General features: G+C 42.5%; 1 protein-coding gene across 1 annotated transcript in view; it reads right to left on the reverse strand.

Moving 5' to 3' along the window:
* The window catches only part of CAMTA1 (calmodulin binding transcription activator 1), a 1,293,563-nt gene that overhangs the window by 409,042 nt on the left and 860,769 nt on the right, over positions 1 to 23,752 (reverse strand). The gene's annotated exons all lie outside the window — the stretch shown is intronic.

A 23,752-nucleotide genomic window follows, 5' to 3' on the forward strand; every position in this document is an offset into this window, starting at 1 on the left:
TTCCTTCCTTCCTTCCTTCCTTCCTTCCTTCCTTCCTTCCTTCCTTCTTTCCTTCCTTCCTTCCCCACTCTGGGCCTCAGTTTTCTCATCTGTAAAATGAAGGTGTTGAAGGCAAAAGTCTCTAGGTTCCCTTAGCCTCTGATTCTGGATTCAAGGGCTCTTTCCACTCTCCCCTGGGCCCTGCTCAGTGCAGGGACCAAGCAGGCCTACATAGATCTTTAGAACACCTCAGCAAGGCCTGTCACATAAACAAGCCCATATTCAATTGAATTCACTAAGTATCTATAGAGCACTTTTACCTTTTGTTGAAGAGGATGAGAAATGGTGCTTGTTTAAGACTTAAAGCTCACACATCAGTCCTAGGCTCCATTCAAGAAGAGCTTGGAGCCCCCATTCATCCAGGGAGGCCCCTTCCAAAAGGCTTCACAGACAGGACCTCATAGGATTCCTCACTCCTAATGACTCAGGGTGAGGGAAAGGACAGCTGTCCACTGTACAGAAGGGGAAACAGAGGCTCAGAGAGCCAAAGAAAGCGTTTCCAAATTATTTTTTTTTTACAAAAATTATAGTGATTATAGTTTTAGTACTGGAAGCATTGGAGTCAGTGAGGCACCTTATCTAGATCACACAGGTGTCAGAACTTAGATTTGAACCCAGGTCTTCTGACTCCAGATCTACAGGCTCTTTCTAAAGCAAATAAACACACAACATAAGACATGCAACCCCTTCTTTCTGAAATGACTCTGGACTCTACTTATCTACAGACAAGTAGTTTCCTTCAGTAGAATGTAAGTTCCTTGAGGGCAGGGACTATTTCCTTTGTATCTTTGTCTCTCTCTGGGTATACAAGGCCATTTAAATACCTAGCATTTATATAATCCCTTACGGTTTGCAAAGCATTTTACTCAAGGGGTGGCTAGGTGGTGCAGTGGATAGAGCACTGGACCTAGAGTCAGGAAGACTCCTCTTCTTGAGTTCAAATCTGGCCTTTTTTAGCTGTATGACACCTGGGCAAGTCACTTCACCCTGTTTGCCTCGGTTTCCTCATCTGTAGAATGAGCTGGAGAAGGCAGTGACAAACCACTCCAGTATCTTTGCCAAGAAAACCCCAGATGGGGTCACCAAGAGTTGGACAGGACTCTAGCTGTGTGACCCTGGGCAAGTCACTTAACCCCAATTGCCTAAAAAAAAAAAGTTGGACAGGACTGAAATGACTTAACAACAATAACATTACATATGTCATCTCACTTGATCCCCAAATAGACCCTCAAGTAGATCCTCAAGGCAGTGAATGCCATTATTATCCCCATTCTACAGATGTGGAGATTGAGGTGGAGAAATGTGACCTGTCCAAGGTCCCAGAGCTCATCTTCCTGACTCCAAGCCAACATGTTCTCCATGGTGAATTATTCCTTAAGGAATAACTGATGAATGGCTGAGGTGCCATATACACAATCCTTATTGTACCATAGTGCCCATCTTTAAACAAAGTACAACTATACAAATGAATGTATGTTCAGTACATGTAAAAAAAAGACATATTTTAGATATGTACTGAAAGCAATGAATTCTCTTTGGGCACAGGTTAGATTACTTGCTTGAGGCCAGAGAGAGGTGGCCTGGAATAATGTAAAAAGGTGGTCTCTGGGGTCATGACTTGGGTCCACATCCTCATTCTGCTACTTTCTGTGTGACTTTGGGCAGCTCAGTTCAAGCACCTAAGTCTCAGTTTCCTTGAATTCAATGGCCTCAAAGTCCCTAAGTCCTGAAGCATAGCTATGGAGCTATGTGTGGCAGTCAGTAATGGCAGAACCCAGGGTGCATACAACAGGTCTAGGGGGTCAGTGTGAGGCAGGGAAAGCACAGGCGGCTTCGGGGTCAGTAAAGTGGACCCATGTGGGGTCAGAGAACTCAGAACTGAATTCCAGCTTTGCCATTTATAGCATCTGTGGCCTCTGGCAAGACGCCTGGCCTCAGTGTCTTAATCTGTAAAATGAAAAGCTTGGGCTAGGTGACCACAAAGTTCTTCATAGTAATAAAATAGTAATAGTAGCTAGCATTTATATGGTGCCTATGATGTGCCAAGCACTTCTTAAGTATTTGATCCTTACAACCCTGGGAGGCACATGCTATTATTTTTATTTTATAGATGAGGAAACTAAGGCAGAGAGAGGTGAAGTGACTTGCCCAATGACACACAGCTAGGAAGTGTCTAAAGTAAGATTTGAACTCATGTCTTCCTGACTCTAGGCCCAGAATTCTATCCACTGCCCCACCTAGCTGCCTCTCTACAAAGAAACTTTTGATCTAAAGTCACTTCCCCTTACGTGCCTCAGTTTCTTCCTCTGTAAAAAGAGGGGGTTGGACAGATGACCTCTGAGGTCCCTTTCAGCTCTAATTCTATGATACTATGATCTCTCTCATGCCTTGTGTGATCATGGGCAAATCCCTTCCCTTCTCTGGGCCTCAGTTTCCTCCTTTGTACAATGAGGGAATTAAACTAAATGACTTTTGAGGACCCTTCTAGCTCTAAATCTATGGGCCTATGATTTGGATGCCCCACTCGGCTACTTATTACCTGTGTGATCTTGAGTAAACACCAGGCAGGTCACTGACTGCCCTCTCCTGAGCCTCAGTTTCCTGTGCTGTAAAATGAAGGAATTGGATTAAATGATCCCTAAGGTGCCTTCTAGCTGTAACATAACACTTTGAGGGCATTTGTGCTTTTATGTGTGTGTAGAGGATGGGGGGTGGAGAAGGGAAGGGGAAGCTTGGCTTCAACCTTTGTTCTTTTCCTCCCTTAGAGAATCTGTTCACAATAAGGGTTATCACTCTCCCCTGGTTCCCAAGGACACCCTCCCTCCCATGTAATCAGGCTTCTTGGATGCCAAATGTGAGGAAACAACTGACCTAATTATCAAGAATAATTAGCTAAACTAGGATCCTACAAAAATAGCCTGATTGGAGGGGTGTCCCCATCAGCAGCCTCATGGTGTCAAGAGGATCTCTGTTTCTCCCCACAGGGTGGTATCCACCCTCCCAGTCCACCTTAAGGCATTCAACCAGCCATTGGCTCATCCCTCCTTTGCCCTAGATGCTAAAAGTCCCTTGATCAGGGACAATAGACATTGGGGAGGGAAGACTGGTGGTCAGTGCTTCCTTGAACCCACCCTCCACAGTTCCTTTCATCTGACCAGGAGGACCCAACTTTTCACTACAGGAAAATGTCTTTGTTCCATAGCTACCCCACTGCCCAAGTCTTCATTTGGAGGGAGAGCCTGACTTTCTCTCTCTCTCTCTCTGTCTCTCTCTCTGTCTGTCTGTCTGTCTCTCTCTCTCTCCCTCTCCCTCTTCCGCTCCGCCTCCCTGCTGGCCAAATACTGCAAGGCAGAATTAAAGGGCCCCCATGCAGTGTGTGAGCTTCCATGCTTCACTACTTGGCCATTTGTATTTTACCCCAATGAAACATAAAAACGGTTTCTGAGCAAAGAGCCTCGGGTATTTTTTATGAAGCTATAATACTTTCCATTAAAAAAAAAGGAGGTAGTGGGGTTAAAATAAAGACTGCAAGCTAAACTGTCTTTTGTTTCACAGGATTTCCTGCCCTAGGAATCCACTGTTTGCTCAGGACATGCAGGCATTGCTCATCTTAATTAGGTGGCTGGCCTTCTGAGTAGATGACAGAGGTATGGGGAGGTTTCCCACATGTTTCTGGGGCCCAGGGGGCAGATTTGGGCAGCAGAAGTACCAGCTATGCTCCCCAGGCATGGGGAGGCATCTGAAGGCCCTGCTTAGTTCTCTGGGAGTGGTCCCAACAACACCAGGGGATAGTCCAAGGGTTCTAGAGGATGTTTCCAGAGGTAATGTCATTTCTAGCCAAAGGGAAAAGGGAGGGAGACACACAGGTTGGGGGGGGGAAGCTAATTGAGAGTCTCTCCAAATTAATTTAAAACCCATTAGGGCTGTTATGGGAAGTTGATAATGACATCTGTAATGGGAAGAAACTGATGAAATAGCATTCTCCCATTTATCACTCTGCTCCTTCACCCACCAAAGCCTTGTCTGCATGTACCCTGAGCAGGCCAGAAGAGCAGCGATTAGAAACCTTGATTTTTGCTCCAGTGTGGGGGCTCTAGCCCCATGCTGTGATTCTATGGATGCATCACTGTGGTAGTCAGGGAAGTGACCTACATCAGTCTTCAGGTCACAGAAATTGTAGATTTAGAGCTAAAGGTCATCTAGAAATCATCTAGTTCAATCCCCTTTATTTTACAGAGGAAGAAACTGAGGTTCAGAGAGGGAAAGTAACTTGCTCAGAATCATGTGGACTTGCAAGTCACAGGGCCAGGACTTGAGCCCAGGTCTTCTGTTTCTAAATCCAGAGCTTTTTTTCCCTCACAATAACACACTGCCTCAAATCCCAGAGCCTGGACTAATCATGAAGGGTCTGACTGCTTGACCTCCACTAACAAATGGAAATCCATAATTAGGCATTGCATAAGATGGTCTCAAGGGTCAGTTAAAAGATTTTGTGATAACTGCCTCACCTTCCCACTATGTGGCCATTTATCTGTTTTTATCTGTGGGGGATTGGCCCTTTCCCAAGCTGAGAAATCACTCAATGTACTAGAGATGAATACAGCCATCAGGCTTAATATCCAATTAGAATGGAAGCACCTTGAGGACAGAGAGCCTAAATCTGTATCTCTTCAAGGTCTTCACATAGAGTGCAAGCTCAAGATGTATATGCTGAACCAGTGAATAAAAAAAGGAAATAAGAATTTATTAAGCACCTGCTATATGCCAGACACTATGTTAAGTGCTTTATAAATGTCATCTCATTTGACCCTCACAAGAATCCTGAGATATAATAGGTGCTACTATTATCCACATTTTACATTTGAGGAAACTGAGGCAGACAGTGATGAAGTGACTTGCTCATGGTCACACAACTAGTCAAGTGTCTGAGGCTGGATTTAAACTCAGGTCTTCCTAACTCCAAGCTTAGAGTTTCATCCACTGAATGAAAGAATTCAAATGAGGAGTGATGGGGATGATTGAAGAGTGGGTTTAATGGCTAGTGTTAGACTTGGAGACAGGAGAACCTGGTGAGGAGCCCACCTCAGACACTTAACTGACAGTATGACCCCGGGCAAGTCCCTTCCCCTCTCTGGCCCTCAGTTTCCCCATTTCAAAGGAGGGGGTTGGACTAAATTATCTCTAAGGTCTATTACAGCTTTACATTCTATAATCCTACAATTGTAGGGCTCTGATGGGGAGAGGGGGTTGCAGCCTTTATCCCCATGGTTGAAGTAAGTAAGAGAGCCCTCCCTCCATTTACAGAATCTCATGGGATCATAGACCGAGAGCTAGGGATTCAGAGGCCAAACAGGACATGCCTTTCCTTTTAATAAGGACCCGGGATATGAAGAGGCAGCCAGGTGGTGCATTGGACAGAGCTAGTCTTGGAGTTGGAAAGACAGGGATTTAAGTCCTGCCTCACGTACTAACTGTGTGACTTTGGACAAGTGACTTCAACACTCTGCACCTCAGTTTCTTCATTTGTAAAATGGAAATAATAATAGCACTTACCTCTCAGGGTTGTGGTGAGGATCAAAGGAGATAACATATGTTAAGTGCTTTCCTTAAAGCCCTATACAAATACTAGTTGTGTTAGTATCAGAGGTCACAAAGATAAGAAGTATCAGAAGTGAGATTTGAACCCAAGTCCTCTTACTCTTTCCACTGAACCACTCAATCCCCTCTAACAGTAGGGAGACAGGTTGGAAAAGAAGACAAGAGAAGCAACTGGCAAAAAATTAAGAAGATGAATGGGAAGAACCCAACAAACTCAGGCTTCCCCAGAGTGGGGGGGGGGGGGAAACTAAAATAGAATGGGGGGGGAGAGCATTAAACTGTACCAAAAGATTCCTCTGGGCTGCATGTCAACTTAGAAAACCACATGTTAACATTATCTATGCACTGCCATATTTTTTTTTGTCACATATTTCTCAATGATATTTTAATCTTGTTTGGTCCATACAGAATTTTCAAGTTGGAAGGGATCTCATTAACCATCCAGTCCAACCTGAACCTGGCCAAGGATTACCTCTGCTTTAGCCCTGACAAGGAGACATCCGCCACCAATGGAAGCAGCCCACCCTACTTTGGGCTTCGGGCCAGCTCTCATCAGGATCTTTCCTGATTTCAAGCCTAGATTCATCTCTTTGCATCTTCCACCTGTGTGGTTCCTGGTTCTGTCTTCTGAGGCCAAGGAGAAATCTACATTTTAGCTAAAAAGCTGTAACCCAAACACTTCATTGAATTTCCCACCTCCATGCATTTGCTCACACTATCTTCAGTTCCTGGAAAGCACTCCTTCCTCTCCTCCATCTTTTCACAGAATCCTGGTTGCCCTTCAAGGTTCAACTCCAGGTTCAAACTTCCCCCAGGGAAACTTTACCTGATTCCCCAAGTTGTTAGGACTTTCTCCTGCTTCAATTTTCCTCATGCTAAATTTATTCATGCATCTATCATAGTCTCTCTTCTCCTTCTAGTAGAATGTAAGCTCCCTGAGGGCAGTGATTTTTCTGCTGGCAAATAGGTGCTTGAATCACATTCAGATCAAGGCTTTTCATTTCCCATGCCAGAGGCAGCTAGGTGGAGCCATAGTGCACAGAATGATGGGCATGGAGTTAGGAAGGTGTTGGTTTCAGTTTCATTCATGTCCTACTCATGGTGACCCCAAAGACACTCAAGCAGTTTGCTATCTCCTTCTCCAGCTCATTTTACAGATGAGAAAATTGAGTTAAGTAGCTTTCTCAGGGTCATAGTGCCTGAGGCTGGATTTGAATTCAGGTCTTCCTGACTCCAGGCCTGGTGCTCTAACCACTGCACCACCTAGCTGCCCTAGGAAAATTTGAGTTCGAATCTGACCACAGCCACTTATTCTGGGCAAGTCACTTCACCACTGCCTGTCTCAGTATCCTCAACTGTAAAATGGGGGGGGGTAATAATAGCATCTATTTCACAAGGATTTTGTGAAGCTCAAATCAGATATTTGTGCTTAGCACAGTTTCTGGGCATATAGTAGGTGCTTAATAAATATTTACTCCAATCCATTCCCTAACAAATTCTAGCCCCATTCCAGAGGAATATTCAAATGAGCCCAGTCTGGCAGTTAATAATCACCTTTCAGGTTCATTGCAATGTGAGCAGTGGTTAGTGCTATAATTTTGCTGGGGTAGGACAAGAACCCAGTGGCATTCATTCAGACTTGAGGCTAGTTCTCAGCTAGACTGGTTTCCTTATTTGACTAACTGATAACGAGAAGGATTCTCTTACATTTTGTGAGCTGGTGGATATTGGGATGGTGGTAGAATGATTCTTTATGGTCTTGAGGGTACGTGGTTTAACTTCATGAATTCACAAAGCTACAAGAGGCTCTCAGAAATCAAGGGGTGGTGCTATCTTGAAATAATAGGCTTTTCAGGTCCTCCAACTGGCTCTCCTTTGAAATTTTGAATGAGCGAAAGTTTAGCTTTCCATCTTCAAAGGGGGATCCCAATGCTGTCTCAGAGCAGTCTGGGCTGAGATGGCCTTTGTTAGTGAAGAATTCACAGGGTCAGTGGCATTTTGGCATTTCTGGGTGCTGGTGTCTCTCCCCTACCCTACTGCCTCCCTGAAAGATGCCCTTTGGAGATCTCCTGTAATGGCAGGCCAAGAGGCTGTCCAATGGCTTTCCTGGACTGGTTTGCCATTTAAAAATGTGCCTCCACATTTAAAGAGTTCTAGTAGAAAGAGCCAATGCACCAAGGGACTGAGAGAGTGTGAGATGGCTCAGGAGGGAGCACCTCTCTGTAGAAGGTGGCAACTTTTAACTCCAAGGCAGCAGAATAAAATCATGCTGGAAATAAGCAGCAAGAAGTCATTGATTGATTGACAACCACTGACGAAAGGCTCACTATGTGCTAAGCATCATGCTTGGTGCTAGGGATACAAGGACAAAAATGAAAAAGTCCCTTCCCTCCAGGAGCTTACATTCTATTGAGGGACACAACATGCACATACATGGCTATCTATGAGCTATACATAAACAAGACCTCAATATCCTAGAACAATACTTTATAGAAAGAAGAAATTTTAAATCTGCTGCTAGGGATACCATATGGGGTTGGAGGACTGGTTTGGGTAACCCTCCCAACTATAGATTCATCTTTTACTCTTTCTAACTAGCTACTTTACCCAGATGTTTCAAATGCTGCCAGCACCCTCTAAATTTTAGCACCCTGAGTCAAAGCCCCATCCATCCTACCTTAGTTATGGCTCAATCTACAAGATACTCCCTTGACAGCATATGCTAGAGCAGACAGTATTGGCTGTGACCTCCTTTCTGCCTCCAAAATGCCTATGATGATCAAAGAACAATGCATAGAGCAGAAAATAATGACTTCTTGATAAAATAACACTGGCTCAATAGACTAGCAGCCCAGATTCATGAATTGGCATGCTAGTTTTATACCTGGGCCTAGGGTAAGATTGTGAAGTCAGAGTATTAAACCTCTCTCTTCTGCATCCTTTTTCCTATTCAGGACCACCCTATTTCTATCTTACCCAACACAAGGCATCTGAACTATTCATCCTTTCCCTGAAATACAAGTTGCTAATAAAGATATTATTATTATAATGATAATGATGATGACAATATCAATAATAACATTGAGTATTTATAAAATGTTTTAAGGTCTCCAAAACCCTTCATAGCCATTGTCTCATACTATCCTTTCTCAGGGAAGATAAATTATTCTCCAGGCAGCTAGGAGGCACAGTGCTAGACCTGGAGTCAGGAAAAATTGAATTCAAATCAACCTCAAATGCTCACTAGCTTTGGGACCCTTAAGACATAAGTCACTTAACCTCTGTCTCAGTTGCCTCATTTGTAAAATGGGGATAATATTAGCACCTGCCTGTGGGCAAGCCAACCTCTCTCAGTCTGAGTTTCTTCATCTTCAACATGAGGACAATAATAGCCCCTACCTCCTAGGGTTGTTGTGAGGATCAAATGGGATAATATATGTACCACACTTTGCAAACTTTGAAGTGTCATAGAAATACTGGTTATTCTTCTACCCTGAAGGGTAAATGGGTCACAATGGTGGAAGATGATACACCTCCCATGGGTTAATTGTATTTTATCAGAGCAAAAATGGGTAATTCTCTTAGAATTTCAGACATCAGCAACCATAGAGGAGAGTGTTTTTGTTGGGGGAAGGAGAAGGCTGGCTTGGAGACTTTCCAGTGTCCTTGAAACCACACTCTTCCCCTAGCTTGGAATAATGGTTCTATCCTGTCCACAAGCAAAATTCCAAGTTCAGTCAAGCCTTTAGGACAGGAAATCTTAATTAGGGATAGATTTTAGTAGGTCCATAAACTTGGATGGGAAAAAATTATGTTTATTTTCACTAACCTCTGAAATTTAGCATTTCCTTTCAATTACTTAAAAAGATTCTTCTGAGAAGGGGTCCATAGGCTTCATTAGATTGTCAAAGGGGGGATCCATCACACACACACACACACACACACACACAGAGTTAAGAATCTCTTGTCTGGGCTTGGCCAATGATGAGTCTGGAATGAAGTTAGAAGCAAGACCTTGGAGAGTGGGTAGAAGGCAGTGTTTCAGAACCTTCTAGTCATTTTATCAGAAAATGAATCTAACAAGTTAACTCAAGGAGACCAGCCAAAGAACTGGAAACAAACAGACTGAGTAGGCGTCAGGCAGGCCCAGGCATGGGGTAGATGGTCACTTCCTCAGGCATGCTTGCAGGTCTGAAAACGTCAATTTAAAACCACAGCTCAGCCTAGGGGGCTAAAATACATTTCCACATTCATTATCTCCACAAATTTTGGCAATATGCAGAAAGCAAAGTCTTCCCCTACTCCTTCTACTTGCTTTGTCTTTCTATTTTTTGGTGTTTGAGAGTCAGAGAGGAGGGAGAATGGAGTCAAGAAAAGGAGGAGAAAAGAAGAGGGGAGGAGGGAGATAGGAAGATATGGCTCTAAGCAAGCTGTTTAATGGCCAGCAATTTCAGGAGGTACATGCAGCCACTATCACATCTATTCTGGGCCGTTTTATAATAACAAGGCAGTTTTCCTCAAAATAACCAGGGACCGTATCTCCTGGGCAAACAGTATTGTTGAAAACATTTGTTAGGCAGAAACTGCTGGACTGGCTTGGGGGAGAAAATGACCAGGCAGATGAAACAAGCATGTTTGCTTTGATTTTCTTTGGTTCAGCAGCATTCATCTTGCCATCTATAACCCCCTGCCACTCATCCAGCTGAGTACCACTGAGGAGAGCTTCTCCCAGAAGTAGACGGGGACCTCCCTTCAAGCCAGCAGCCCCTCCAGTGGACTGTGCCCTTCCTTTCTGCTCCCCCTGACATCCAGGGCTGGGAGACTGAAGTTAACACAAAGGCCCTGATTCTTATGGTCAGGTGTTTTCTTTGGGGGGAAGAGATGAAAAAAAATACACACATACCCACAAACACACACACACATGCACATAGGTCACTAGAAGCATCTCTCTTCATAAAAAGACAGTGCAGTCCAATGGAAAGAGTTAGTTAGACGTTGTTGCTCAATCGTTTCAGTTGTGTCTGACTCTTTGTGACCCAGTTTGGGGTTTTTCTTAGCAGAGATACTGGAGTGGTTTGCCATTTCCATCTCCAGATCATTTTATAGATGAGGAAACTGAAGAAAATAGGGTGAAGTGACTTGCCCAGGGTCACACAGCTTGTAAGTATCTGAGGCCAGATTTGATCTCAGAAATATAAGTCTCCCTGACTTCAGCCCCAATATTCTATCCGTTGTATCACCTAGCTGCCCACTTAGGATGAGAACACATGAGTTCAAATCTTGTCTCTGTCACCTATTACTTGTGTGTCTTTGGGAAATTAATTTCTCTTCTCTGGGCCTCAGTTTCCTCATCTGTTGAAAGAGCGGGATGGACTAGATGATGGAACACTTAGGTTCCAGCCAACTCTTAATTTATGGCTTTATGAAGTCACCCTGTAGGACTAGGGTGTTCCAGGGTGGTATTCCTGCCATAAAAGAAAATCAGTTTAATCTGGTATGACCTGTGCTTGATGAAGCCTGGCTGACACTTTGTAATCACTGCTTCCCATTCAAGGTGTTACCATCTCTTGAATGATTTGCTCTAGAATTTTCCTAGGAATTGAAGCCAGATCATTTGGCAACTGAATCTGATCCAGCCAGAAAATAAATATTTATTCAACACCTACCAGGTACCAGGCACTGTGCTAAGCACTGAGGATACAAAGAAAGGCAAAAGACAGTCCCTGTCCTCAAGGAGCTCAGAGGGGCTGTTACTATGAGAGTGAACGGAGGGCAACAAAAGCTTAGGGTCCTTTCAGAAAGGACAAAGTGAGAGAACCTAGGTATCGTGCTCTATCAAGGTCAACTCAATAATAGAATAACTTTTCACAGATTAGGAAACTAAGGCCCATAGAGAAGAAGTTACCTATAGTTTTAATGACTTACATGTAACAGAGCCAGGATTTGAACCCATCTCTTGACTCCCTACTCTATCATTCTACCTCTCCCACAAGTGGTGGCTCCAGTAGTCATCCAGCTCCTGGTGGCTATCCCAGGACCCACAGGGGCAAAGTGTTGTACTTTGTATCTTCTGAAGTTATCCCATTTCTCTTGAGATACAACATGGCACAATGGCTGGAAGGATGGCCTTGGAATCCATAAGACCTGACACATCAGTAAGACCATGAACAAGTCAAGTAACCTCTTAGTGCCTGTGTCCCAGGTGACTCTCAGGTACTGATCTGCATCAGTGGAGGGATTTTCCATACACGGCCAATGAAATTATAGGTTCCCAATAACTGGGTCCCAACAGACCAATGACCACCAAATGAAGGTACTACTTTTCATAAAAGGAAAGGGGGAAAGGAAAAAGATCATGGCCAAGGACACTGAATGCTAAGGTAATGATTTGAGATTATGACAATGGAGGAGGAAGAGGAGAAAGAAGAGGAAGGGAAGGAGGAAGAATAAGAGGGGAAAAGGAGGGAGAGGAGGCCTGAGCATCATGATGTCCTAGACAAGCTTGGATTTGTAGTCATGAGACATATGGGTTCAAATTTTGCTTCTGACACTAGTTATTTAGCCTATTGGCTAACTCACTATCCTTCTCTGTGCTTCAGTCTCTTCATACCCACATATTGTTTAAAGAATGATCTACATTTAAAGAGGCAGTGTTGCCAAGTGGTTAGAGAAGTAGCCTTAGAACCAAGAAGTTCTGGGTTCAAGTTCTGTCTCTGACACATCCTGGAAGTGTGACCTTGGGCAAGTTCTCTAAGCAACTCACTACACTAGAGGTTGCAGAGGTGTCCACCAGCATTGAGAGAGGTGGTTCCTTTATCTGAAAGTTTCCTAATAACAATAGTAATGGCTAATATTTATATAAAGCTTGAAGATTTGCAATGCATTTATTAAATATTATCTCATTTTATCTTCACAGCAAGCCTGGTAGGTGGGTGCTATTACAATCTCCATTTTGCAGATGAGAAAACTGAGGTGTAAAGAGATTAAGTGATTTACAGAAGGTCATACATCTAGCAAATGCTTCAGGCAGGATTTTCATCAGGTTGTTATCCATCCATCCATCCATCCATCCATCCATCCTTCTATCTATCCATCCATTCATCCTTCAGTCCATCTCTCTATCCATTGATCTATCCTTCTATTTATCTATCATCATCATCCTTCTATCTATCCATTCATCCATTAAACCATCTCTATCATCCATCTATCCATCCTTCTATCTATCCACCCATCCTTCAATCCATCTATCTCTATCTATCCATTGACCTATTCTTCTGTTTATCTATCCATTTATACTTCTATCTATCTATCTATCCTACCTGTATAAATAGAATTTTATAGAACTGCCAGAGATTCAGAGAAGTTAAGTGACTTATGCTTATCAGAGAGTAATCATATCTTATCAGAAATAGAATTTGAACCCAGACTGTCTTGATTCCAAGTCCAGTCTTCCAGCTTTGACTCTCCAACGGTGAGTGGAGGGGAGCTATAGTAAATACTTCATAGGATTGTTGAGATGAAATGAAAAAGAATTATGCAGAGCTCTTTGCAAACCTTAAAGTGTTACATAATTACCAGCTAATACCATTATTATTTTGTCAGAGAGCTCATGGTGTAGTGGGAGGTGTCTTGATCTTGCAGTTAGGGAACCAGGACACAAAGATTGTTTTTGCCATCAACTTGCTAATGTAAGCTCAAGAAGAGAGGGAAGGAAATAAGTATTTATTTATGTGGTGCCTACTACATGCCAAGCACTATGCTAACTGCTTTTTAAAAAATGTTATCTCACTTGGCCTTCACAACAACCCTGTGAGATAGGTGATATCATTATCTTCATTTTATAGTTGAGAGAACAGAGACAAACAGAGAGCAAGATGGTTTACCCATGGTTGTACAGCTAGTAAGCATCTAAAGCTGAATTTGAACTCAGATCTAAACTGACTCCATCCCCAGTGCTATATCCACTCTGCTACCAGCTGCCTATAAGCTCAAACAAGTCATTTCAACCCTTTGGGCTTTTCCCCCATATGTAATATGAGAAAGGCATAGGCAGCTAGGTGACTTAGTGGATAGGGGGATAGAGTCCAGAACTTGGAATCAGGTAAACCTCAGTTTGAATCTTGCCTTAGACACTTCCTGGCTCTTTCATCCCTAGCGAGTAATTTAACTTCTCTTAAACTTAGTTTCCTCATCTGTAAAATGAAATAATAGTAGCACATACCTTCCATGGTTGTTGTGAGGATCAAAAGAGTTTTATTATCTACATTAAGTGTTTGGCAAATCTTCAAACACTGTGGCATTACTAATAGCAATAATTATTATTATAATTCTATGGAACTGGACTAGAATGCTTCAGAGGTCCTTTTCAGTTCCTGATCCCATATGTGACTTTCAGCAAGGTATTTCAGGTCCCATGTTTCTCCTTCTCTAAAACAAGGGTGGGTTGGACTATGACATTTGACGTCCCTTCCAAGTAACAAGAAAGCTATGATCCAGTGACTTTTGTCAACACTATATTTGTTTCCTTGCTAGCCTGAATACTATTCTGTGATGGGCTCTAGTTTGTCAATATCCTTCTAAAAATATGGAGTCCAAAATTAAACTCAATACTATAGGTGGGGTCTGATGATATTGTAGGACTCAGGTAAAGAAGGGGCTCTGTCTCCATGTGCACATGATGGAGTAAGGGATATCTTCTAAAAAGCCAGGTGGGCAACCCTCCAGGTGAAGCCAGGTGGCCAGGTGATATGTCTACCCTCACTGGGAAAGCAGAAAAAGTAGTGAGCACCTCATGTAACTCTTCTGATTCTTGGTCTTTTGAGGGAGCTACAAACACACTTAGGCACCAGCAACTCAATGTTCTGTCTTATGGGGCTTGGTTGGGAGGGTCTTAATCATAATGAAAATCATAAATACAGCACTTGTCAAGTCCTGACATTTACACAGCACTTTAAAGTTGTTTCCTTTATATCCATGGTCTCAGCTGAGCCTACGACAACCTCGAGAGGTAGGGACTCCAAGCTTCATTTCCTCCTATTAAAAATGTAGAATCAGGCTCAGAGAAATAAGATGACTTTCTCATGGTCACACAAGTAGAAAGTGTCAGAGGCAGGGTCTTCCTGACTCCAACTCCATCACTCTAACCAATATGCCACCTGTATAGTCTCACAACAGACCCAAGGAGTCAAGTAGAAAGATCATTGGTTTTGGAGTCAGAAGACCTGCACTTAAATCCCAGCCCTGGAATTTGTATGAGCTTGGGCAAGTCATTTCCCTTTTTGAGCCTCAGTTTCCTCATTTGTAAAATGAAGGAGTTGAAGTCATGGGTCTCTGAGGTCACTCTCAGTCTCACATCCTATGATCCAGTCAGCCTTCCCAGGTCTAAATGCTCCACTATAAAGTTCCTATGTGGCATGTGGTAGCATTCATGGGTGCAAAGGAGTGATTGTTGCCCTCTGGCCACACCAGCTCCCACTTCCTCTGTTCCAGGGAAATTTTTCGGTTCCTAATTCTCTTCTATGTGCATATCCTAATAAAACATTTATCAGCAACAGGGAGAGCACAGCAGTGCCCTCCACTGAGAACAAGATGACTTTGAAACTTTATGTATCAAATAAACTCAGCCTCATTTTCCATCCAGAACCTTTATCTCTGTGGCTTCCCAATGTTCACAAAGTATTAAAGCTAGTTCATCTAGGCTAATCTCCTTCCTCCCCTATTTTAAAGATGAGAAAACTGAGGTTCAGGAAGGGTGGAGTGCTTTGCTCAAGGTCCCAGAGGTAGTAGAGCAGAGAAAGGAATATGAGCTGTCTTGACACCAAATCCAGTGCTCTTTCTAGCAGGTTCCATGTTTCTCCTTCTCTAAAACAAGGTGGGTTGGACTATGACATCTGATGTCCCCTCCAAGTAACTGTAAAGCTATCTTTTATTTCAGAATTCTGATAGGCTGTGCCCCAGATGATGTAATGCCCGAGCATCACTCCTTGGCCTGGGTCCCTGAAGGTGAAAGCAACCAGAATCTTTGGTTCTCCTGCAAACCACTTGGTTCCTTAGAGGTCATCTGGCTCAGTCAACCAATCAATCAACCAACAAGCATTTATTAGGTGCCTACTGTTTTCCAGGCATTATTTTAGGTTCTAGGGACACAGGGACTGAAATGAAACATTTCTGCCATTGATTGATTTATATTCTACTGCCTAATAAACATTTTCTGATTTAATAGAATGTAAGCTCCCTGAGCTTACGTTTTGTTTTCTTTGTACCCTCGGTACCTTGGATAGTGCCCGGCACAAACAGTAAGTGCTGAAGAAAGGCTTGTTCAGAAGAATCGAATCCTGCACAATGGTTACTGGACCATTGATTTAGAGCTGGAGGGAGTCTTAAGGACCATCTATTTAGTGCAGATCCCTCAAATTTTTACATAGAAGGAGCATGAAAGTCAAAGATGACTTAACACTCATCTCCCAGGGTTGTTGTGGGGATGAAATGAAATGATGATTTTAAAGTGTTTAGTACAAGCACATAGATTTCACTTTCATCTTAGCACTTAGCACCATATAAATGGTTGTTGTTGGTAGTAGTAGTAGTAGTAATAGTAGTAATAGTAATAGTAGTAGTAGTACTACTACTAGTAGTAGTCATGGTGGTGGTGGTGGTGGTCCAAGGTCACATAGGTAGTAAGTTATAGAGGGCAGATTTGCACACAAGTCATCTGGCTCTTACACTGATACCCTTTGCATGGCCCTGTACTGTCACTTGTTGCAAGTGAATTGAATTTAATTGAGTTGAATGGCCCAGGAAGAATGGCTGAATTTCTGGCTCATGTATCTTTGTGCCAATCAATTATTCCCCTGAAGCCTTCTGGGGATTTTTTAAAAAATCTAGTTTGAATGTGAGAGGTGTATCATGCCTCAGATATCCTTGAGGTTACCAGGCCACTTTTTTCATTTCCCCCCAAAATGAATTCTCATTTACTAGGCAGCCTTTTTATAATCTAATGTGTCAGAAACAAATGCCTGCCAATTTCCATTATGGCCATCATCTCATAGCTATTTAGTATCCTAGAAATGAACCAGACCATGTGATCACCACTTATGGGCAGTAATTAACCTACTAACAAATAGCAGCATTTGATCCTCTCATCCTAGATGCTTTCTTTTGTCTAGGTTTTCATGACACTGCTTTCTTCTGCAGAAAGACAGTAGATAGCTCTCCTCCTACTTATCTGACCATTCCTTCTCAGTATTCTTTGCTAGAACTTTATCCATGTCAATGCACACTATTTGTGCATATCTCCCAAGGATCTGTCTTGGACCCTCTTATACTTTTCCTCTAGACTCTCTCTCCTGAGGAACTTTATCGCTTCTCATGAATTCAATTATTACCTTGATGCAGGTAATTCCCAGATCTATTAATCCTGCACTAGCTTCTCTTTTGAGCTCCTGACCCATATCACAAGTTGCCCTAATGGACATTTCAAATCAGATGTCTCCTAAGTATGTCAAACTCAAAAGGTCCACTAGGTGTTATGATCTGCCCTGGATCCCTGAATCTTGCCATTTACCCAGCCCTGGACCTTAAGAAAAACTTCTAGGTTTTTCCATCTACCCTGCAACTGAACTTTTTTTTTATGTGTTGCCTCCCCCAGTTAGTGTGAGACTAAAAGCATGGAATTCCTTGATTTCACTTTCATCTTAGCACTTAGCACTGTGTTTGGCACATAGTAAGCCCTTCCCTCCCTCCTTCCTTCCTTCCTTCCTTTTTCCTTCCTTCTTTCCTTCCTTCCAACCTTCTTTCTTTCTCACCTTCCTTTCTTTTCCAAAACTAAATTTATTATATTTCACCCCAAATCTACTCCTTTTCTAAAACTAATTACTGTGGAGGACAGCACCATCCTCCCAGTCACACAGATTCACAACCTTGATATCACATTCACCTCCTCACTCTCACTCACCAATTAATTGCCAAATCTCATCATTTCTATCTCCACAATATCTCTCATATGCTTCCCACCTTCTACACTCACACACCACCACCCTAGCCCAGGTCTTCACCACCTCTTCTTTGAATCACCATATTCTCCAAATATTTCAATAGCCCCCCTAACTGGTCTCCTTGCCTCAAGTCTCTCCCCACTCCAATCCATCCTCTCTACACAACTACCAGTGATTTTTCCTAAAGCACAGACTTAACTATGTCACTGCCCTGTTCAATAAACTCCAATGGCTCCCCACTGCCTCTAGGAACAAATATAAAATCATTTGTTTGGCATATAAAGCACTGTAATCTATTCCCTTCCTATTATTCCAGTATTCTTACATTTTGCTCCCTTCCATGTATTCTGTGGTCCAGCCAAGACTGGCATACTTGCCGTTTCTCACAGAGGATACTGTCCCCCATGCCTGGAATGCTCTCTCTCCTCACTGGTGCCTGTTGGAATTTCTGGCTTCCTTTGAGAATCAGCTCAAATGCCATCTTCTGCAGGACATCTCTACCAGTTATCTTAACCAGTGTCTTCTCCTCTAGAGTAGCCTTGTGTCTTCTCTGTATATATCTTATCTATAACTACACAAGTACATATTATTTCCTCTATTAGAATGTGAGTCCCTTGAGGTCACAGCCTTTCCCCCTTTTCCTTGTGTCCTCAGGCTTGGTACATAGTAAGTGCTTCATAAATGCTTGTTGATTGATTGATTACTGCCTCTCATGTTCTGCACTACACAGGAAGTAAATGGGCCAATTCTTGTTGGCTCCCTTGTCTCCTAATCCACAGCTGCTGGTAGTGGGTGGGCTGGTTCATGGAAAGAAGAGTGATGCTTGGAAAAAAGTGTATGTACATGTGTTGGGTTATGGTTGCGGGGTGGGAGTGGGGAAACTACAACCATTCCCCTACCACAACTGGTTAGGGAGAAATGAAGGGACCTCACGCTAACTAACAAGAAGTTGTATCTTGTGACACTGGCCTTTGGGGGAATTTTGCCTTCCAAGACAGCTGGTAGGGAACAAATCCAAAGAACTATGAATCACTGAAGCAGGAGAAATTGGAGCATCCAAACTGCAGCAGAGGGGGCGACCTGCTTCTCCTCCTCGCACAGGCTGAGAAATTCAACCAGAAGGGAAAAGACACATCCTGGAAAGCAATTTGGAATGATGTCCCCAAAGTTACTAATCTGTGCATACCCTTTGACCTAGCTATACTGTTCCTAAGCTAACAACAATGATGATGATGATGATGATGACGATGATGATAGCCTATACCTCAATGAGACCAAAGGAAGAGGAAAAGGGACCCATATATAGATATATACATATATATAGTTATAATTATAGTTATAGTTATAGTTATAGCAGCTCTTCTTGTGGTGGCAAAGAACTGAAAACTAAGGAAGGTGCCCACAAATCATTAGATTGTAAGCTTCTTAAGGGCAAGACTGTCTTTTGCCTTTCTTGTATCCCCAGCACTTAGCACAATACCTGGCCCATAGTAGACATGTTTACTGACTTATTGAAATGAGTGAACAAATTATAAATATAGAGAAATGCATATGAATGTAATAAAATACTATTGTGCTAAGAAATGTTGAAGGAGATGGTTTCAGAGGAACCTAGGAAGACTTTATACGAACTGATGCAGAGTGAAGTGAGCAGTACCAGGAGAATAATTTGTACAGTGACAACAATACTGTGAAGGAAAACAAATCTGGATGACTTAGAAACTCTGACCAGTATAATGACCAACCATAATTCCAGAGGACCAATTCTACCCACCTCCTGACAGAGAGGTGATGCAGAATGAGACCCACAATTTTGGGTATGGCTATTATGCTAATCTGTTTTGTTTGATTATGCATATTTGCTATAAGATTTTTTTTCTTTTTCTGTATATGTGTGGAGGAAGAGAGGATGGAAGGAGAAAAAATAAATGTTTGATAATCAAGAGAAAAAAGGGGGAGTCAGAGTGAGGTGGGCTCAAATGATGAGAGAGATAGAGGTATTCATTCGGGACAGCTTGGATGCCACAGTGATGCAAACCTATCTCAGGAAAGGAAGTCTGTTGGAATTAGAAACTCAAGGAAGCCAGTGAAGTGAGGAGAGCCATTAAAAGCCACGAGGATATGAGCAGCAGGAAGAAGGAAGCATAATTTGACTGTAATAAGATGCAGGCCACTAGAAAGAGTGGGGCCTGGCAACCAGAAGCTGGAGATTTGGGGAGGGGATTGAAAGATACTAAAATATGAAGGAAAAAGGAAATTTGGGGGTAATGGGAAGAGGAAAAAATGCCAACAAGGAATCTGGAGTGTCTCTGAGTTAGGTATAGAAGGAAATGGCAAAAAAAGAAAAGTCAAATTTCATTCAAGAAAGTGAGGGGAAAAGTGGGAGATAATAGACCCATGGGCAATAAGGGGAACCAGGATGAGATAAAGGACCTGAGATTTCTAGCTAGAAGGAACCTTAAGGAGGCATCTAGTCCAATCTTCTCATTTCAGCTGAACTAAAATTGAGCCCAAGTCTGGTGGGAAGTCTATCATTCTTTCTACAACACCACATTCCATTGAATTCAATCTGTAAAGTGGGTGGATTGGCCTCCATGACCTATGCAGTCCACTCCAACTCTAGATCTATGAACCTATTATCTAATGAGCTGATGATCTCTGAGGTCTCTTCCAGCTCTAAAGCTAGGATCCTGTGGCCCTCTGAAATTCAATTCAATTCAACAAGCGCCTACTATGTGCAAGGTAAAAGTCATCATGATATAGTAGCTAAAAGTCAATCACCATGCCAAGAAGACCTAGGTTCAAGTTCTGACTGGTCTGTGCTAGCTATGTGACCCTGGGGAAGTCATTTCCCTTGTCAGTGCTCTAGGCAGCTCTTTAATTTTACATCATAGAGAAGGTGCCATTTTACATTATAGAGAAGGTAGAGGGACCTTCCTTCCCTGGGAGTTCTCTATCCTAACAAAATCAAAGGTCTAGCCTTTGTCTTTTATGTACAAGTCACAATGCTAGTGGCTGGAGGGACCAAGACCAAAACAAGATAGTCATAGCATCATTGGATCATACATTTTGAGCTGGAAGGGGTCCAAGAGGCTATCAATTCCAACCCTGTCAATCATGTATATGGCCTAGAGAAATCACATGACTTGCCCAAGGCCATTTAGGTAACAGATGACAGAGTTAAGATTTTCAATGAGGTCCTCTGACTGTAAAATCTAGCACTCGTTCCACTGTACTATTTAGTCCCCACTCTCCTGGGGGGGGGGATATGACATGCAATCTACTGGAGGGGTATGACATGCAAGCAGATAAGTGAATGAAAAGTATGTGTGTGTGTATATATACTTTTCATTTACTTATCTGCTTGCATGTCATACCCCTCCAGTTGAAATCACTTTGAATTACATGTATGTGTGTGTGTATGTGTGTATGAGAGACAGATACATAGATAGATAGTAATTCAAAGTGATTTCAAGAGGGAATGCTAATAACTGAGTGGTTGGTGGAGGAAGAGGATCTGAAAATGTCTCATGCAGGTGTTGTAGTTTGAGAGATGCTAGGGATTTGCTGAGGCAGAGATAAGAAGGGAGAAACATAAGGGACAAACTATGCAAGGGAATTGAGGCAGGAAACAAATGTGTACAGGGAATAGGCCAATTTCAATGCAAAGGAAAGGTGTGAAAGGGAGTTATTAAGCCTGGAAAGGTATATGGGAGCATGTCATCTTGCCTGATCACCTTTGTTAACATATACTTGAAATTGCTTTGTACTATTTTTCATTTATTTTAGGTATACTTCTATATATACATGTCATATTTTCCCTAATAGAGTGCAAAACACCTCTTCAATACCAATATGGTCTTGGGGTTGGCAGAAACATGTGGAATTGTGAACACCGGATCTTGATGGAGATACAAACCCTCCATTTGCAGCATCAGAAAACAACAACAACAACAAAAATAAGCCCTTCCCAGACAAGCCAGAGACCCATATTTTCTTATGAATGCACACATACAGAGCACCTTTCAGTTGGAAATCAGATGAGTAATTAGAGAATCAAGTAATAAATAATATTCCAACTTCAAAGGGAGAAGGATTATGGGTAACTGAGGATAGGGGTTACCCTGGGTGTTAAGGAAATGACACCTACCCATGAATCAGCCTGTTTTTGGACAGTTATTGACATTATTAGCTAATGAACTTGCTGAACCACTGACAATTATGTTCAGGAACTCTGGGGGAATTGAAAGCACCAGGGAGGATGGAGGCTTTGTGGGGCTTGGTGGAGGCAATGGAGTGTGGAAGCTGTGTGAGGGCTATATCTAAGCGTCAGGGACTGAATTCTATCCCTGGGAATTCTGGAAATAGCTCAGCTCTGAAATCTGCTCCCCACCTTCCCTCCCCCCCCACATCTCCCTAAGCTGGGCTAAGCCTTGGATTTCACACTAGAATGGTTCTGGTTTGTGGGGAGTTATTCCAAGACACCTTCCCTGCTGGAGCTATTCTGTTGTAATTCATTTCTCCTGTTTGATCTCTGAATGCCAGGATAGCATTGATTGGCTCTGTCTTTCCATCTGTCCAGGTCCTCTCACACTGCTCCCCCTGAAATTCCAATTCAATAGAATTTTCTAAGGGGCAGGGATCATATCTTTGGTGAGGTAGCTCAGGGCAAATGTGAGTCAATTAGGCAATTAACCATTTATTAATCACCTACTATGTGCCAGGAACAGTTCCAGGCATTGGAGATACAAAGCTAAAAAAAAATTAGCCCCTTCCCTTGATGAGTTTTCAATCTGTGGGGGTGAGTGGAAATACATATATATGGCTTAGTGAACAGATCACTGACCTTAGACTCAGGAAGATGCGTTCAAATCCTGCCTGAGACACTTAGTAGCTATAAGTAAGACTAGTAAGTCACTTAACTACTCTATGTCTAAGAATTATTACCTATAAAATGATAGGAGTGGGACTTAATAGCCTCTAAGGTCTCTTCCCGCTCTAAATCTATGCTCCTATAGAAGTATATTGTATTCTGAAACAATGAGGATAATGATAGCATCTATTTCACTGGGTTGTCATAAGGATCAAATGAGATAACATGTGTAAGCATTTTATAAAATTTAAGGTACTATATTAATGCTAGCTATTATGAATAGTTAATAAGTAAACACAAACTATATATACAAAGTAAAGATGAGGTAATTGAGTGGGGAAGGCTTTCATGGTTGGGGAGATCAGGGAAGGCCTTGGGAAGGAGGTAGCATATGAACTGAAAGAGACCCCCCCCCCAAATATAGCTTATACCTTAAGTCAAGACAAAAAGAGGCCAGCAGTTCATGCATAGGGAGGTCTAAATAAAGTCATGGACGTAGAGAGGGGAAGGTCGAGAGTATGAAGTGAAGGGTCAGGGTCTCAAAAAGCAACAACAAACCCAAAGATGGTCTTTTATAGAGAAACTAACGCAAGTGACTGAAACCTGAGGGCATACATAGATTATCTCGGTTGTCTGGCACACACATAGTCATCTCTGTCAATGTTTCACTGAACATGGAGATAGAAGGAATTCTGCCAATTGACAAGAAGAGATCAAGATGCTGCATTTGGGGCTAGCCCTCTATCCCAAACCTAGGATGCATATAGTCATACTGAAGGTCCTGCTCTCTATTCCAAACAGTATTGGATATTTATAGGCACAACCAGGCACCATCCCATCCCTTCATCACACAAACAAGAATATGCATAGACACTCCCAAGATTCAGCCCTCCATCTCAAACTTGCTGGAATATGGACACATGCCCAGAGCCCAAACACTCTTCACAAGCAATCTAGGACATATGCAGATGCCCAGGGCACCACTTTCCATATCAAACAATCTTGGCTACGTACAGATACCTCAGGCCCAATCTTTTTATCTCAAAGTAGGATAGTAGAGATTCTCCCAAATTCTCTCTCCATCCCAAACAATCTATAAACTGTACACACACACACACACACACACACACATGTCCCCAGGAAAGTTCTTCATTCTGAACTTTTTGAAATATATATAGACATACTCAGAGCTAAATCCTACCCACCCCACAACCAATTTCAAACATTATTAGATATGCAGACACATCCA

Source organism: Vombatus ursinus, unplaced genomic scaffold, assembly GCF_900497805.2.
Source record: "Vombatus ursinus unplaced genomic scaffold, bare-nosed wombat genome assembly UNPS02014932.1, whole genome shotgun sequence".
NCBI classification, from domain to species: Eukaryota; Metazoa; Chordata; class Mammalia; order Diprotodontia; family Vombatidae; genus Vombatus; species Vombatus ursinus.